The sequence below is a fragment of the Balaenoptera physalus genome, assembly GCF_965194825.1.
Source record: "Balaenoptera physalus genome assembly, chromosome: 11".
NCBI classification, from domain to species: Eukaryota; Metazoa; Chordata; class Mammalia; order Artiodactyla; family Balaenopteridae; genus Balaenoptera; species Balaenoptera physalus.
The window spans coordinates 109281718-109298224 of NC_138896.1; the positions used below are offsets into that span (position 1 = coordinate 109281718).

At 63.1% G+C, this 16507-nt stretch overlaps 1 protein-coding gene across 1 annotated transcript in view; it reads right to left on the minus strand.

Annotated features, from left to right (window-relative positions):
- The window catches only part of LOC309638274 (uncharacterized protein), a 29944-nt gene extending 28935 nt beyond the window's left edge, over positions 1-1009 (minus strand). The window contains exon 1 of the mRNA XM_082414035.1: positions 52-1009. The gene's annotated coding sequence lies outside the window, so the exon portion shown is untranslated. The remainder of the gene's footprint in view (positions 1-51) is intronic.
- Between the last annotated feature and the right edge of the window lie 15498 nt (positions 1010-16507).

Sequence of the window (16507 nt, forward strand, 5' to 3'; positions counted from 1 at the left end):
CCGGGAGAGGAGCCCTGCCCACAGCGCCCTGCTGCCGGCCACTGGCTTTACCTGGGAGGCGGGAAGAGGGCTTGTTACTCTGGCTGCTTCTCTTGGACCCCAAGCATCAGGTCCACGCATGTTGGTCATTTCTGCACCTTCTGGCCTGAATTCCAGGCCTCTGTTCTTTGCAGGCAAAGACAAGGGCTGGGGGCCACGTTTCCGCTGCTCCCTGCCTTGGGCTCCTCACCCGCAGAGTGGGGAGAGAAGGTCCCAGGGAGGACGTGGTGACCCTGCGGGACGGACACCAGCTCCTCCAGGCCTGATTCCAGCCCAGGAATGCTTCTCCTCCCAGGCCTGGCCTCAGGCCTGACTCCTGACACCAGGCAGTAAATAACTTTCCATCTGATCACCTCTCTTGGTGAATCTTTTGCTCTGGGGAAAGTGGGCGTATCCCCAGGCAAGGCCCCACCCACCTGCCTGCCGTAGGAGGGGCAGCTCTGGGAGGTGGGGGGGTCCTGGCATCTGGAGCATCTGTGCCTTTATCAAGAGCTCCCACCAAGCTGGGATGTTTACACCCTGTGTCATCAGCCTCCCCGCAGCCTTTGAGCCCAGAAGCTCATCCCAGTCACCTTCGCTGGTTTGGGCCCCGCCCTCAAAGCGCAGATGGGAAGGCTGAGGCCTGCGGGGGCAGCGATTGGGTGCCCACCACCCGCGGGGTCGACAGGGGTCGGGGATGTGGCCACAGAGGCCTGCTCCGCTGGTCCTGCTGGCACTGGGTCCCGTCCGTGTGGGAGGGATGGGGGCTGTTCCCCAAATGTGCTCCGCACCCCGCAGGGGAGACCCGCAGGTCCTCCGCCTGGAATGCCAGGAGACAGGCCCAGAGACGCCCAGCCACTGGCGCGGGCCGCCCAGCACCAGGGAGATCCGGTTCCGGCCGGAGGACAAAGCGGGTCTGGGGCCGGCCCGGGCCCGCTTGGGGAGCGGGCGCCCCGGGTCAGCTGGGGAGCGGGCGCGCGCCGCCAGCGGGCATCTGCATGACAAAGCGCGGCGCCGGTGGGAGCGGCCGAGCGGAGCCCGCCCGCGGCCGCAGCTGCCCCGCTAAGCCGCCGCCCCGCGCCCGCCGCCCGCCCGGAGCTGGGGGCCCGCCCGGGAGCTGGGGGCGGGGGCGGCACGCGAGCCCGGCGCTCAGCTGTGTTTGCTCGGGGGGCGCGGCGCGGGGCGGCGGGGCTGCGGCGCGGGACAAAGGCCGGGTCTGACCGACCCCGCAGGTGGCGAGGGGGAGGGGAGGGCTGCGGCCCCCAGCCGCCCAGGCTCCCCCGGCGTCGCCTCCCCGGCCTGCGTTCCGGAGCTGCGTCCAGGCCCCTCCCCTGGACGCCGAGTTGACAAATGATGTCAGCATCCGTCTGTCCTAGCTGGCTGCGCACCACGGGCTGCCGCTGTCTTCACGGCCATCTACACTTGCCCCCTCCCACTCATGCATCCCCAACGGGGTGCCTGCGCCGTGTCCCCCATGGGCCTCTGCTCCCAGCCTCCTCCTCAGCTGCTTTCACTGCGCAGCCCCCCAGATCCGCATCTGCCCTGACCCAGCTTTCTCCACCTCCCCATCCTCCCATCTTCCAGGTGCCTCGACCAAACCTAGGCGTCTTTCTGACATCTCTCTGTGCTGGGTGGACCTTTGGAGTCTATCCAGAAGAGAGCCAACTGCTTCCAGCCCCACTGCTGCCCCTGGTCCAGCCCCCACGCCCTCTTGCCTGGACGGCTGCAGTAGCCTCCGTCCTGTGCTCCCCGCCTCTGCCCCAGCGGCCGCCAGAAGGATCCTATGGAAACCAAAGGCAGACCTCAGGCCTCCGCACCCTCCCTTGGCTCTCACCCTACTCAGGGGAAAAGCTGAAGCCCTCACAGCCCCAGAGGCCCACCTCATCTCCTTCCAGCCCCGCCTCACCCCCCTCCCTGGCCCGAATCTCTCCACTTCAGCCATACCTGTCTCGTAGAGCAGCCAGGCCTTCAGGGCCTTTGCACTGGCTGTTGGTCCTGCTTCAATCACTTCACTCGATATCTGTGTGCCTCACACCCTCACATCCTTCAGGCCTTTACGCCGATGCCCCCTCTTCAGTGAGGCCCTCCTTGGCCACCCCGTCTACAACGTCAAGTCTTCCTGGCTCCCTCTCGGTCCTTCTGGCCACGTGACATTCCTATGCGGCACTCACTCACTTACTTGCTCATTTTCTGTCCCCTGTGGACGGTAAGAGGCACCAAGGCAGAGACTGTCTCTTTTGCCCGCTGTTACGACCCCCAAACCTAGCATTGACTCTGTTACACAGAGGTGTTCAGTAAACATTTGCTGAATGAATGAATAACTTAAAGCACTTACCCCTGCACAGCAGCCCTGCAAGGTAGGCCCTGTCGCCTCCGCTTCACAGGTGAAAGCACTGAAGCACAGAAAGAGCAAGCAACCTGCCCAGGGTCTCCGGACTAGGAAGCCTGGGAGGCAGGACTCAGTTCCTAGCGAGGTCTCAAACTAGAGGCCCATATGCTGGTTTCGGCCCCCAGAAAGATCTTCTGTGGCTTGAACAGTTTCAGAAAAATTTGAATCGGTTGTGGCCATTTAAAAAATCAAGAGGTTTTGTGCAAAAACCCAGACCGCCAGCTTTTCTTGGAGAATCGGAACCTCTGGCCACACTGGGTGCTCAGTCCCACAGGCGACCATGGGCTGGAGCTGGGCAGCAGTCGCCCCTCAGACAGGGTGTGGGCGACCCCACTTGCCTAGGCTCCGTCAGGCTGCTTCCCGCCCAGGCCCCTGTCCTGCGAGCTTTCGCTCCTCTGGGCCTCTGCCCTTCCGGGTCACTCTGCCTGGAATCCTGCCCCACGATTCTCTGCCTGGCTGCCTCCTCCTTGTCAGTCAGGCAGGTCTTAGCCCAAAGGTCCCGTCCTCAGAGAAGCCCTCCCTGATTACGCTGGCTAATGATCATTATCTGAAATCACTTCATCCATCTCTGGTGCATGCCGTCCCCCTTCCCCAGCAGAATGGCAGGCCCGGGTCAGCCTTGCCACGCCTGTGCAGGAAGGACAGCACCCGCCCCTGCGGGCACCTGTTGATGGACCGAATGAATGAATGAATGAGGGGTTCTCCTTTAGCGCCGCTGGTTCTGGGCCCTTCCCGGGCGCCTTGTGGTCACATTTGTGCCCTGCCGCTCTTGGCAGGAGCTCACAGGTTGGGTGGCACGAGGTCGCGGGCCCCTTGCTCGCGGGACAGGCCTCAGTGGTTTCTGGTTCTGTGACCACCCTGAGGGGCTTGGGGAACCCTCTCTCACTTTGCCCCCAGCTCCCCAGGCTCTCGCCATGGATGCGGGGCCCCGAGTCTTCTGGGTCAGCACCAGGGTCGCCTCCTGGGGTTCCAGATGCAGCTCGGCCCCTGCCCGCCCACCAGCCTCGCTCCTGGTCAGGCCATGTCGCCGGGGAGCCTTCAGGAGTAGAAGGGCCAGTGGTGGGCCGACTGGTGTGTAGGCTCGAGATCAGGCCTGGCTCCAGCCGCTTCTCCCTGTGTGACCTTGAGCAACTTCACTCGCCTCTCTGAGCCCGTTACCTGCTCTGTGAACCGGGACCCCTGAGGGACTTGAGACTTGTGCCAGTTCCTCGGCTCACACACGGCCGCCAGCACACAGTAGGTGCTCAGGACAACAGTACCCACACCCCGTGTGTGGATGGACGCCTGGAGCCCAGCCCATGACGATCAATCCTCCCCTGCGGGCCAGCTGGCCAGCTGGGAGCCTGTGTGCTCACTTGTGTGTGGTCTTGGGTGACTCGGAACCACGTGTGTGAATGTGTGTGAGTGGACACGTGTGAGTGTGTGTGACGGTGGGGTCCAGGTGCCTGGAGTGGCCTGGCCAGTCCACACCGGCCAAGGTGAAGTGGGTCGGAGCCGGCTCGCCCGCCCCTCCAGGTAGCCCTCGAGGCAGGAGCCTGCTGGGGCCCCCGCTGACCGGGGCAGGCAGGTCAGCCTGAGCCAGAAGGGACGGGCTGGTGTGGGGGAGGGGAGCTGTACCCCAGGGCAGTCAGTTCCCAGGCCCGGCCCTCCCGGTCATGCTCCAGGTCCCGGGGCCAGCGCCCGGGGAGGGCGGCTGGACCCTGGCGTCGGTCACTGCAGCCCCGGGAGCCTCTCCTCTGACCATGCCACCGATGAGGCCCCCGGCAGGGCAGGGCCCAGAGCCCGAGCGCTGGTCCCCACCCACCTCGTCCTCTACCTCAAGGCTGCAGCCCGGCCTCGCAGCTCCCACTTCAGCACCGCGTTCTGCACCCACGTGACTGTCCTCCCACTGGACTGGGGGACTGGTGAGGGCAGGGACCCTCTCATGGTCACGCCTGTGGGGAGGCAGGACGCCAAATGCTCATTCAACTCACATCCAAACCTCCATTGCTTGCTGATGGGATGCGTAGGCTGCGTGTGTGGAGATGTGGCCACTTGCACCCGCGGCGGCAGCCTCGGAAGCTGTCCTGGGCCCCCAGCTTTCAGACGGGCTTAGAGGGACACACAGACTCCGCACCCAGCCACCACTCTCCACGTGGGAGCCACGTCCGACCTTCAGCCCCAGAACCGAAAGCATCTCCGCGGCCCCCTCCCGAGAGTCCAGGCTTGGCTGGCGGTGGGTGTCTGCTGTGCACCCTGTCTCTGCATAGCTCCTGAGGGCCTCAGGCCCACGCAGCAGAAAGAGCCCCACCCGCCTGGACCCGCACAGAAAACAGACTCCGCGGGGGCCTGCGTATCCCCACTGGGGCCTGCGTATCCCCACTGGCCTCTCCAAGGCTGCTCGCCTGTGCAAGGCCTCCCTCGGCCTGTCTCAGGCCCGTCAGCGGGGAGCAAGCCAGAGACCCCAGGAAACGCTGTCCCCCTGCAGCTCCTCAGGACCCGGGAAGAGACCTAGAGGGGACGGCGGCCCTGGGCACAATGGACAGAGGGTCAGCAGAGGAGCGACAGCCCCAGGAGGCTGCCTGCCTGGCCCTGTTTCCAGAAGCATTGAGCCCGGCACAGAGGCACAGAGACGGAGACAGCAAAGCAGGGAGAGACGCTCCCACACACTCAGCTGCCGGCTGGGGACGGCACTGGGACTGGCTGCCGTGGTCTTCGCGGATCCGGACTCAGGGCGCCAACTGTTAACCCCCAGCCCAGACCGGCCTGAGTGGTCACCGCCTGACTGCCCGGCGTGTGGCTGTGGCCGAGCGTGCACCTGCAGGGCTGGCGCGGGCAGTGGCCTCGGGACACGCGTGGAAGGGTGGGAGCAGGTCACCGCCCGCCTCCGTGTGCGTGTCGGTCACCGTGTCCCTGCGCGGGTGGGTGACGCTCAGCCACGCCGCGGCCTCCCGGATGGTGCCGCGGGGCTGCCCGAACCCCAGAGCTCTTGCGCGGCCGCGACCCCGGCCCTGGACCCTGAGTCGGGAGCCCGGGCTGCCCACCCGGGTGCTTTTGTCCGTTTCTGAAGTGACAAGAGACACACAAAAGGGCTTTTAATTAAATCAAAGGAAGGGGAAACGGGCCAGCCGGGTCGCTATTATGTTACCAAACGCGAAAACGAAAACTTATTTTTAAAGCTCTGGTATTAATTTGAGATTATTCAGATAGTTAATTAAAAGTGCAGCATGTGTTAAATATTATTTCAACAAAGATTATCATCAGGCCTCCATGTAATGCGATCCGTGGGCTTGGGGAGCTTTATGCAAATGCTCTGCGGCCAGAAGGAAGGGCCCGAAGCGCCGGGTGGCAGGCCACTCGCTCACCGCAGGGGTGGCCTTTGCAGACACAGACGGAATGGCAGCCGGGCCCCCCTGTCCGGGCCCTGGGTGAGCAGGGAGACCACCGGCCATCCTGGGCCTGCTGGCCAACGGCAGGATCCCCGAAAGTTGTCCAGATGGCACTTGGGCCTTCAGGGGACACGGGCCGCACTCCTGCAGGTGTGCGCGGGGTGTGGACGTGTGTGTTGGCAAGGCTGTCGCGAGACTGGCTGCACATGTGGCTGGGGTGTTGGCGGCGTGCGTTTGCGCTGGTTCATCCGTCTGTTACGCGTGTACTCATGCATGTGACACGCGTGTGTGCACCTGGGCACGGGGTGCGCGCCCACAGCTGACCCCGAGCACGCCGTGTCACCTCTCGCTGCCTCAGTTTCTCCATCTGTAAATGGGGACCGTTACAGTCCAGGCCTCACGGGGAGGATCAATGAGGGTCACGTGGCATAACGCACAAGCACTGTCCTGCACAAACAGCACGAAAGCCAACTACGCCAGCGTGCGCGGAGTTTTAAGTTTACATACCCATGTTTACAAAAAGTGAAATTAACTTTTATATTTTATTTAATCTGGTATGTCCAAAATATTGTCGTTTCAACATGTGATCCATGTAAAAACCGATGGCTGTGGTAGTTTGCATTCGTTTTTCACACTAAGCCTTGGAGGTTGGTGTGTATTGGACCTGCAGGAACCTCCGGCCAGACCAGCCGCATTTCAGGTGGACGTTTCAGGTGGACCTCACAGCTCTGAGCCCCGAGGACGTGGGTGTCCCCCCCTGCGCCCTTGCTCGCCTGCGCTCCCTGGCCTCGGACGCGCGGGCCGCTCCTGCCCTCTGTCGGCGCCTGGCGGCAGTGCAGCGCCCACGGCTCGCCCCGCCCGGCCAGGCCAGATCTGTCCCTGCCCCGCAGATGGCCACAGCCCCCTGCCCACCGCCAGGCTCCATGGTACCATTTCCCACTGTGGGCTGCGGGGCAGATGGGAGGGCAGAGGCTCAGAGAGGACCGGTCATCCGCCCCGGGTCACGCAGCAGGACCGCAGGAGGGAGCCCAGCTGAGGTTGGAACCCAAGTGTTAAGACGCTTCTGTGGGTCCCACTGGGTTCCTATCCTGGCTCTGCCCCTCTTGGCTGTGATCCTCACAATTCCACATCTGTAAGCGGGAGGGGGGACGGGGGGGACGCGACGGTAATCCCTCTGTTTAGGGTTGTGTGAGGATTAAGTAGGAAGACGTCTCTGAGGTTTTCAGCACATTCTGAGCACAGAATGTGCCCAGTAAATCCATAACGGTCACAGCACCATGACAGGACACGCCTGCCTCAGGGCCTTTGTACCTGCTCAGTCCCCCAGATCTAGGCTCGGACGGCTCCCCTCGTGAGGGAGGACCTCGCTGCCCATCCCCTCCTTGTCACCCTCAGAGCCTGTGTCACCACCCAGCACGAGCCTGCGTGTTCCTGAAGTCTTCTTGTTTCTTGTCTGCCTCCCCCATTGGGAGGGCAGGGCCTTGCCGGTCTTGGCCACGGCCATCCCTGACCCGGCACAGTGCCTGGCCCTACGTAGGTGCCTGACGGAAAGAGCAAGAAAGCCATGTCAGGAGGGGACGCAGCTAGGTCGTCACCAGGGAAGTTAGACGCCGCTTACCACACAGCCCAACATTCCACAACCAGGTGCTAACCCAAGAGAAATCAAGCTTAGGTCCACACAAAAATTCATCAATGAGTGTTTGTAGCGGCATTATTCACAACTGCCCCACGCTGGAAACCCTCCAACTGTCCCCCAGCTGGTGAACATTCATGCAGAAGAATGTACCAGCAGCAAAGGGAACCACCGTCCAGATGCTGGACGCGGGTGGACCCAGAGATGTAAATGTGGCCATGTGACACGTGACATTCTAGATGACACACAACTATAGGGACAGAAAACAGACCGGTGACTGCCAGGAGGGGTGCCACAGGCGCACGAAGGATCTGGAGGGGGACAACTTTTCTGTATTGTGACTGAACGTGTTTTTCAAAACTAGCAAAACTGTACATATGAAAGGGTAATTTTTTCTTTATGCAGCAAACAATGATTTTTAAAAACAGAGCTGCAGACTTTCAGAGTCTCAGATCGACTCAGTCCCTACTGCTTTCTGGTCCCAATGGCGAGCTTTGATCCCCCAACCCGGGAAAGCAAAGGGGGGGCCTGCCCCCCGCCTCCTGAGCAGGGCGGGCAGGGGGTGTGCAGAGGCTCAGCTGCAGAGCCTGGAGAGTTCCAGCAGCTTCCCCCTCTCCTTGTTTCCCTCGCTGGTGTTGGCGGGAGTTCATTGTGTTGTGCTCTGTGCATTTTTCACATGTTTGAACTATTTCCTTAATAAACATGACAAATACTAAAATGATTTAAGACAAGAACAGCAGGATTCCCACTGCAGAATCCCACCAGCCTCTCCTGCAGCCCTGGGGGCTGAGAGCCACCGCGGGTGGGCACAGAGGGCGGCCGGGACCAGGAGCCAGGCTGCGCGGGTGTTTCTGGGTGTCGCTCACCCCCTGCCACAGTTCCAAGCTCACTCTGCCCCTCAGCTCCGGGGGAGTGGGCGCTGTCTCCCCAGCAGGCAAGGCTCTGGCCAGAACCAAACGGTGCGGGGCTGCCACCCAGGATTGGCTGTGAGGTGGTGAGGGAAGTCTCGGAGCCTCATTCATTTGTTAAACAATTTTATTGAGATACAATTTACATGCCATACAGCTCCCCGCTTAAAGTGTACAATTCAGTGGTTTTAGCATATTTACAAAGTGGTGCAACCATTACCACAATCTAAGTTTAGAACATTTTGTCCCCAAAAAGGGAGCCACAGCCACTAGCAGTCAGTGCCATCCCACTAGGTCCCCCCGCCCCCCACCCCTGGCAACCACAGAGGTACTCTCTACAATTATGGATTTACCTATCCTGGACACTTCTGTAGATGGAATTTTACCATCTATGACTTTGCTATCTGGCTTCTTTCACTGAACATAATGTTTCCGAGGTTCATCCATGTTGAATCCGTATCCGTATTTCATCCTTTTGTTGGCTATGCATAGTCCTTTGCATGGTAGGACCGCATTTCATTTATCCATTCATCAGTTGATGGGCATTCGGGTCCTCTCCACTTTTTGACTGTCCCAACTCATGCTGCTCTGAACATTCGTGTGCAAGCTTTTGTGTGGACGTATGTTTTCAGTTCTCTTGGGTAAAGACCTAGGAGTGGAATTACTGGGTCATATGGTAACTTCATTGCTTAGTTTTTTTTAACAGCTTTATTGTGATATAACACACACCACACAATTCACTCATTTAAAGCGTATAATTCAATGGCTTTAGTATATTCACAGAGCTGTACATCCATCACCACGATCAATTTTAGATCATTTTCTTTACCCCAAAAAGAATCCCTCCACCTCCTGACCGCCACCCTCTTCCTCTCCTCTCCCAGCCCTAGGAAACCACCAGTCTCCCTTCTGTCTCTGTGGATTTGCCTCTTCTGTGTAGTTCATACATGTGGAACCATACAATACGGCATCCTTTGCATCTGGCTTTTTCTACTCAGCACAATGTTTTCAAGGTTCATCCATGTAGCAAGCATTGGTACTGCATCCCTTTTTATTATTATTATATTATCACTGAGTAATATTTCATTTAAATATTCCACGGAATAATATTCCAGGTAGTGTGTGGGTGCGCCCACCACTTTTTATCTGTTGATCAGCTGATAAACATTAGCGTTGTTTCCACTTTTGGGCAATAACTCTGTTTCACTTTTTAGGAAACACCCCAACGCTTCTCCCAGGTGGCTGCCACAGAGCATTTAGTTGGCATCTGCTGTGTGCCCCTTTCATTTATACCACTTTCCAGCAAGGCAGGTCCTAATAGTCATTTTATTTTGCTGTGGCACAGAGAGGGTGAGACACTTGCTCCAGGCCTCACTGGATCCCAGGGCTGCTAAGAGAGGTGAGGTCTGGGAACCAGACACTTGGTTACGTGACCACTAGGTGCTGGTGGGTTGTGGAACCTGCAGGAAGGATCTGGACGCTGACTCTCCCAGGATAGAGGCCAGCCTATGATTTCCAGACATGGTGGCCAGGGCGGCAACTGTCCCCGCCCTCCTAGGCACCCCTCATCAGGGGACAGGCTGTTCCAAGCCGCCCCAAGGCCCTGGCAAGTGTGCAGGAAACTTTGGTCCAATCTTGGTCAAAGGAATCAATGAACTAATGAGCAAGATGCAGCTGCCACCAGCAGCCGGGGCATTTCAGGGCCCGGGGCCAGGGCAGGGAACCGAGGCTCTGGGCCCAGCTTCTCGGAGGTGCTGGTCAGGGGATGCCGCCTTGGAGGAGAGCCCTGGGGACAGAGGAGCTGCAGGTGCAGAGGGCAGAGCTGGGACCCACCAGAGCGCCCGCAGAGACGGCCTGCACTGTGCTGGGCTGTCCTGGTGGCTGGCCCAGAGTTGCTGCTGGTCTCAGCTGTCATTCGGCCGGGATAGTGTGGAGGGACGTCCCCGTGCCTGGAGGTATGTAGGCAGAGGCTGGACTTGGCGGATATGGCAGCAGTGGAGGGGGGGCGGGGGGCGAGCCCGCCCAGCCCCAGGTAGACCGGGCACACAGGCCAGACGAAGTCCCTGCTCTGGAGCACGTGGTGTCGCAGGTGGGCCGGGGAGGAGCGGTCGGGGCTCTGGGGGGGCAGCCGGCGCTCAGTCCCGTGGCGATGGAGACCTAGGCCAAGGCCACCAGGCCGTGGAGGACTGCGCCAGCCCCTCTGCTCATAAACCCACTCCCCCCACTCCCCACAGCCCGTGTGCCAGGCGAGGTCGTAGGTCACCCAGAGGTGGCCGTCAGGAAAGGCTGGCATAAAGCATGGCGGCCAGCTCCAGGCCGTTCACGACCAGGCAGGGCGGGCAGGGAGCAGAGGCGGGAGTGCTGTGCGGCGGGTCTCAGGCTACACCCGGCCGAGAGCCCAAGTTCAAATTCTCGGCGATCCTGGAGGCCCTGCCCAGAGGTCACGCAGAACACAGCCCCGGAGCACTCAGGGAGTGTAGACAGGATTTCGGAAGACCACCGGTGGGACAGCCGGCACCCCCCGTCCTGTGCTCGGACCGCTGTCCCCCCGCGGCAGCAAGTGGCCCCAGCTGTGCTTGCTCAGAGGTTGTACGGGCTAGAAGAGCGGCCTGATTCCCCTCCCTGTGCCTGGGCCTCAGCGGGGTGTGGGCCTGGAGCGGGTGGACGAGGTGACGTGGCCGCACGGTGTGCCCTGCCGGGGGCGAGTCTGAGGATGCGATGCTGGCTCCCGGGGACACGGGCGTGGGTGGCCCCCTCTGGCCTCCCGGGACTCGGCAGGCCTCTCCGAGGGGCGGCCCTCGGTGGCTGGGCCTGGACAGGCCCCAGGGCTTTCACTTTCTGCATGTGCGCCTGAGCTTGGGGTGCCCCCAGTGAAGGGTGCAGGGTCGCGGGGCCGTGGGGACCAGGCCAAAGAGGAGGGGACACCTCCTGGGCTCCAGCGTGTTTCCCTCCAGGGAAGCCCTGGGTGAGTTCCAGGCGGGGCGCCATTAGCTGTGCCTGGGGGGGAGGCTGGGGCTGAAGAAGAACCCACGGGGAAAAGGGAGTCGGGCCTTCCCACCGCTCCCCGCGGGGACTCTCCTGCCTCATCTACCGTGGCTGTCCGGGCCTCAGACGACACGAGGGCGCCGTGAGTCGTAAGCCTCACCCTCCAAGGGTACGGAGCAGGACAGCGGGAGCGCTCTGAAAGGGGCACCAACACAGAGCCAGGAGCCCGAGGGGGACAGGCTGGGCCCCTCTGGGCCAGTGATGGGCACACAGGGGTCCTGGAGCCCCCAGAGGCTGCCCTCTCCCAGGGAGGCCGTGCGCCCAGGCCTGGAGGCTGCCCCATCTCGCGCCACCATCCCCCCCGGCCCACCTGCCAGCTTGAGCCCTCTTCCCAGCAGGGGCTGCTCTCTTGTGTGCAGTGAGGAAGGAAATTGCAAATTAATCTTTATTTCCATCTTGGAAGAAAACCTTAATTCTCTGCATGGAAATGATCCTCGTCATCCCAGGGAATCAGTTATGGGCTTTAATTGCACTCAGTCCTGGCCAATCAGAGTGGGGCCGGCCCCAGGGACCCTCTCTCTCCTCCCCATCTCTGGGGCCCTCCCCTGGGTGCACTCAGCTCTCGGGGTCCCCCTATCTCCCTCTCTACTTCTTTCTCCGTCTCTCTGGGCATCTGTCTCGCTCTTTCTCTCCCGCTGTATGTCTCTGCCTGTCTCTCGCTGTCCCTGGCTCTGGCTCTGGCCACTCCCCACAGCACAGGGCTCAGGCAGGCACCCCGGCTCTGACGGGCCCCAAGGAACCTCTGCCTGCGGCCTCTCTGGCCTCCGAGCTGCAGCTTCAAGGCCGGGGCTGAGGGGTGAGTTGCTGGCCCCTCCCTGCCCCCAGGGTCTACTCGGGGGTCATCTGCCGTCCTACACTCAGGCCTGCAGGTGACCTCAGGCTGGCCGCCCCCGGCCAGGCCCGGGCCCCCTGGCTTCGCTGTGTATGGCAGCTGCCCAGAGGCCCTGGAGAGGCTTCCGGCCCGGGCGGCTCGGGGGCGCCCTGCCCGGAACCGACAGCCTCAGTGTTTCCACCCGCGATGGGGGCACCCCCGGGACTGGGTCTCCTCCCACCACCTTCCGGCCACCGGGAGATGCTTGTCTGTCTTATCAGTGGCGCCCTGTGACTGACAACTGCTCCTCCTTATCAGCAGCCCACCCGGCTGTCCACAGGGTAGGGGCGGCCGTGGCCTGCCTGCGTGTCCACACGCACCCAGACCCCCTGTTCCCCGGGCCAGCTCTGCGCCGGGACCTGCCCCACAGGGTTCCCCGTGCTGGGGGGCTGGGGCAGAGGACCAACCCCGCCCTCCTGCCTCAGTTTCCCTCTGCTCCCCTGACCTGCACTCCCACACCCTCCCCAGGGTGGGCCCACTGAGCCCCACCGAGTCAGGCAGGTGACCGCTGAGGGCCTGGGTGGGGGGCGGGTGCATTCCCCTCGACCCCTGAATGCTGAGAAGCAGAGAGATGCTGCCGATTGGAGGCCAGCGTCCCCTGTTGTCCGGCGCCACGTCTGATTAGGGAGCAAATTGCTTCATCTCACCCCACACCTGTGACACAACAGCCTGCCCACACCTGCCTGCCACCCAGAGGTGCCCGGCCCACTTCCGCTGGACCCTGCCCTGGGCTGAGCATCTCAAGCCACGTCCATCGTCCCCGGCTCGCACGTCCTCTCCTGCCCGGGGCCCGCAGAGCACGCCCTGATTTTCCTTCTCTCCAGCTTGGTCTCATGCGCTCCGGTCTCCAGCCCACACCGCCCCGAGCCCCGGGTCCCGTGTCTCCCAGGGACTGCGGGGTTGGGCTCGGGAGGCCCAGCGAGCTCATCAAGGTGTCCCACACCCGCGCCCGCCGCGGAGCTCCCACCTCGCAGCAGACGTGTGACCGCGGGGAGGCTCGCCAGGTGTCCTGGGTCCCCTCCCTCTCGCTGCCTCGTGTGCCTCCCAGTGCCAAGGCAAGAGGCCACGTTGCGTCCCCCTCCCCTGGCCTTGGCTACGGCCCCTCCTCGCTGGCCACCTGCCTCACGCTCCTTCCCGCCTGCCTGTGCCCCCAGCAGGCCCTCGCCACGGGTATCTGAGCAGGACCCTCGTGATAGGGGTGTACGTGGGGTGCTGGTCAGGCTCGGGGTGGTGGTGGTGCTGACAGTCTAGGGACAGGGTAAGGAACTGGCTGAGAGGGGCAGGAACTGGGAGGGCCCAGGACGGGTCAGGACCTGGCTCTGTGGCCCAGCTTTGGAAGCCTTGGGAAATCTGGGCTTCCAAGGGCTGCCTGGAGCTGCAGGGAAGGCCCGGTTCCTGCATCCTGCCGGCTCCACCCCCACCTTTCCGGGCCCTCAGGCGGCGCAAGGACAGGCCCCCAGAGACTGCAGGGGGGGTTGAGAGGGTGTGATCATACCTGGGGGGGTGGCAGGCTCCAGGGAGGACCGTGCAGGGAGGAGGGTGGGAGGGGGAGCCAACCGGACGCCACGGGCGCCCTTTGTGGGCGACGAGGCCCACAGACCCCGCGCCGCCCAGCTGCCCCTCCGACCTGCCCCCCTTGGCTGGCGGCACAAGCAAGGTCCACGCCTCAGGGTGCGGCAGGTGGGAGGACTGAACTGGGCCTGGAGCCAAGGTCATTTGTGCAGGACGAGTGAGAGATGGACGCGAAGACCTGGAGGCAGAGGCAGAGCGGGCGGGGCCCCGGCCCCCCGGCCCCCCGGCCCCCAGCCTCCCCCAGCTACGCGGCCTCTCCGAGGGCCCCGGTGGGCCCAGTGAATGCTGCTGTGACAGCAGTGCCCAGACAAAGGCGCCGCGCTGGTCACCTGCCTGACTAGGCGGGGCTCGGTGGGCCCACCCTGGGGAGGGGAGCGGAGGCCCCGGCCCGAGCAGCACGGGTGGCACTCGGCAGCTGGACGCCCGCCCTGTCTGGCGGTGACTGTGCGGGAAGCCTGGAGGCTGAGTCTGGGGGGTGTCCCTTGAGGGGCGAGGTGGGTGGCTGGCCCTCCCCAGGTTGGCCGGGGCTCCCAGTGGGCCTTTATCTGGAGCCCAGCTGTGGCCGCAGGAAGTGGCCGTTTCTCTCTGCTGCACCGTCTCCCCACCGGACCCGGTGATAACAGTGGGGGGTTGAGCAATACCTCGTGGGTGCACGACCTCTGACCTGCTGGCCTGGGTGGGGGGTCCAGGGCTTCCCCCCCCCCCCCCCCCCCCCCACCGCGTCCAGCACACGGGAGGTGCTTGGTAAATGCTGAATGACCAGCTCTGGGCTTCTTCCGAACTCTGGCCCTGCCACCAAGGTCCGCCCCCTGCGCCGAAGCCCCAAACCTCCCAAACGTCCTCTTCTTGCCCCAGGCCTCAGCCTGCTCGGCCTCCTCTGCTTGGCCCCCGCTGGCCCATCACCGGCCAACCCTGGAGTCCTCCTCCAGCCCACGAGGTCCCCGCCCCCCGGGAGGCCCTGGGATTCGGCCAGGAGTGTCCAGTGCTGGTCGGAAGTCGGGGCGGGGGGGGGGGGTCTCGAACGCTGATCGGACACACTCTCCCTGCCTCTGCCCTTCAAGGCCCTTCCAGGCCTCTTCTCGGCCCAGCCTCCCTCCACGGCTGCCCCCACTGCCTCCCCGCCCTGCCACAGGCCCTCAGCAGAGGGAACGGTGCTCCCGCAGCAGACCCCGCGAGCCCAGGGTCGGGGTCAACTGCCCCCAGGGAGCACCGCGCCCCATCCCCAGCATCCCCGCTGCCTGGCTGCCTCCCCGCAGTCAAGCCCTGGCACCGGCCGAGCTGGCGAATTAATGGCTCGACTCTGTTATCAGCCAGGCACTGATTACGCTTTTTAATCAGACCTGCCAGTGCGGGGGCCACTGGAGGCCCAGCCGGGGCTGGAGGGAGACTGGGGAGCCGTGACCTCGTCCCTCCTCTCGCGGGCCCCCCGACTCCGCACTCCCACCAGGGCCCTCACTCCTGCTGTCCCCTCTGCCGAAGCATCCCCCACCCCCCCGCTCCCGCCCAACTCCTACTCTCTCTTCAAGACCTTGCCCAGGTGGCCCCTTAGTGAGACGCTTCCTCACCCTAGTCATGGCCATGGGGGACAGACACGGCTGAACTTGGAGCTGGGGGGCCATGGCCAGGACTGGCCTTAGCCCCCCAAAGGAAACCTGGAAATTCTATGCCCCGTGAGGAGGCTGGGGAGGCCTGAGGCCTGGATCACCTGAGTGTGAGCCGGCACTGAGAGGGTCCTGGGCCACCTCAAGGAAGCTCTGGGTCTGCGGAATGGGGGTGGTGAGCCCCACTCCCACCCCACCAGGTTCTGGGGAAGAGCGCCAAGGGACACACTGGCCCTGGACAAATGTGTGTACCCACCCTGTGCACACTGGACCTGACACCCACCTCTTCACCAGACACCCAGCCTGACAAAGCCTCCGCAAATGAGACACACACACCCGGAGACCAAGGTCCGTGTGCACACCCAGACACAGACACATGTGCACACACGCCGGCCAGGGTAGGAGGCCTGGGAGAACAGGAGCTGCCCCTTCTCCTGCCCCGGGCCCCCAGGGCTTCCCACTTTATCTGTCAGAAGTATATTAACCCAGAAGCCTGTTTCCATCAGAGTCTCAATTCCAGAGACGTTTCCAGATAAGCCTTATCTCGTTGCTGGTGCATTAGCCCCGCCAGCCGGGCCTGACGATCACGGCCGCCCCTCCTTCCCCAGTCCGTGGCAGGGCGCCTGCCCACGACTTCATTCTGGGTGGGCAGGCGGGCGGGGCGGCCCCCACCCCGGCCCTCAGCCCACAGCAGGGCCCCAGAGGGCAGCTCTTTCCGAGGGCGCAGCCGAGGAACTGGGGCGAGGGGGGCCCTGGAGGTGTCCAGAACCCGGGTTCAAATCCCAGCTCCACCTGAGGCAACGGCTGGGCCCCGGGGCCGTCCCACCGGCCACCCCTGCGGGTGGGTGAGCATATTCTGCGACTTTATGTGTGTGATGGTGCCGCAGTGGGCTCCGCAGGCCGTAGCCCTCTCTTCCACGAAACGTGGAAGGTCTGGGGGTGCCTGGAGCCAAGGGAAGGGGGACACTGCTCCGGAGAGCACCGGGCGCCGGCCCCCAGCCTGCCTGCCCGCCGCGCTCCCCCTTCAAAGGCTGCGCCCGGCCGACGCAGCTGGGGTGCTCGGGTTTCGACCGATGCCAGGCCTGATAGCGTCCCCTCCTGG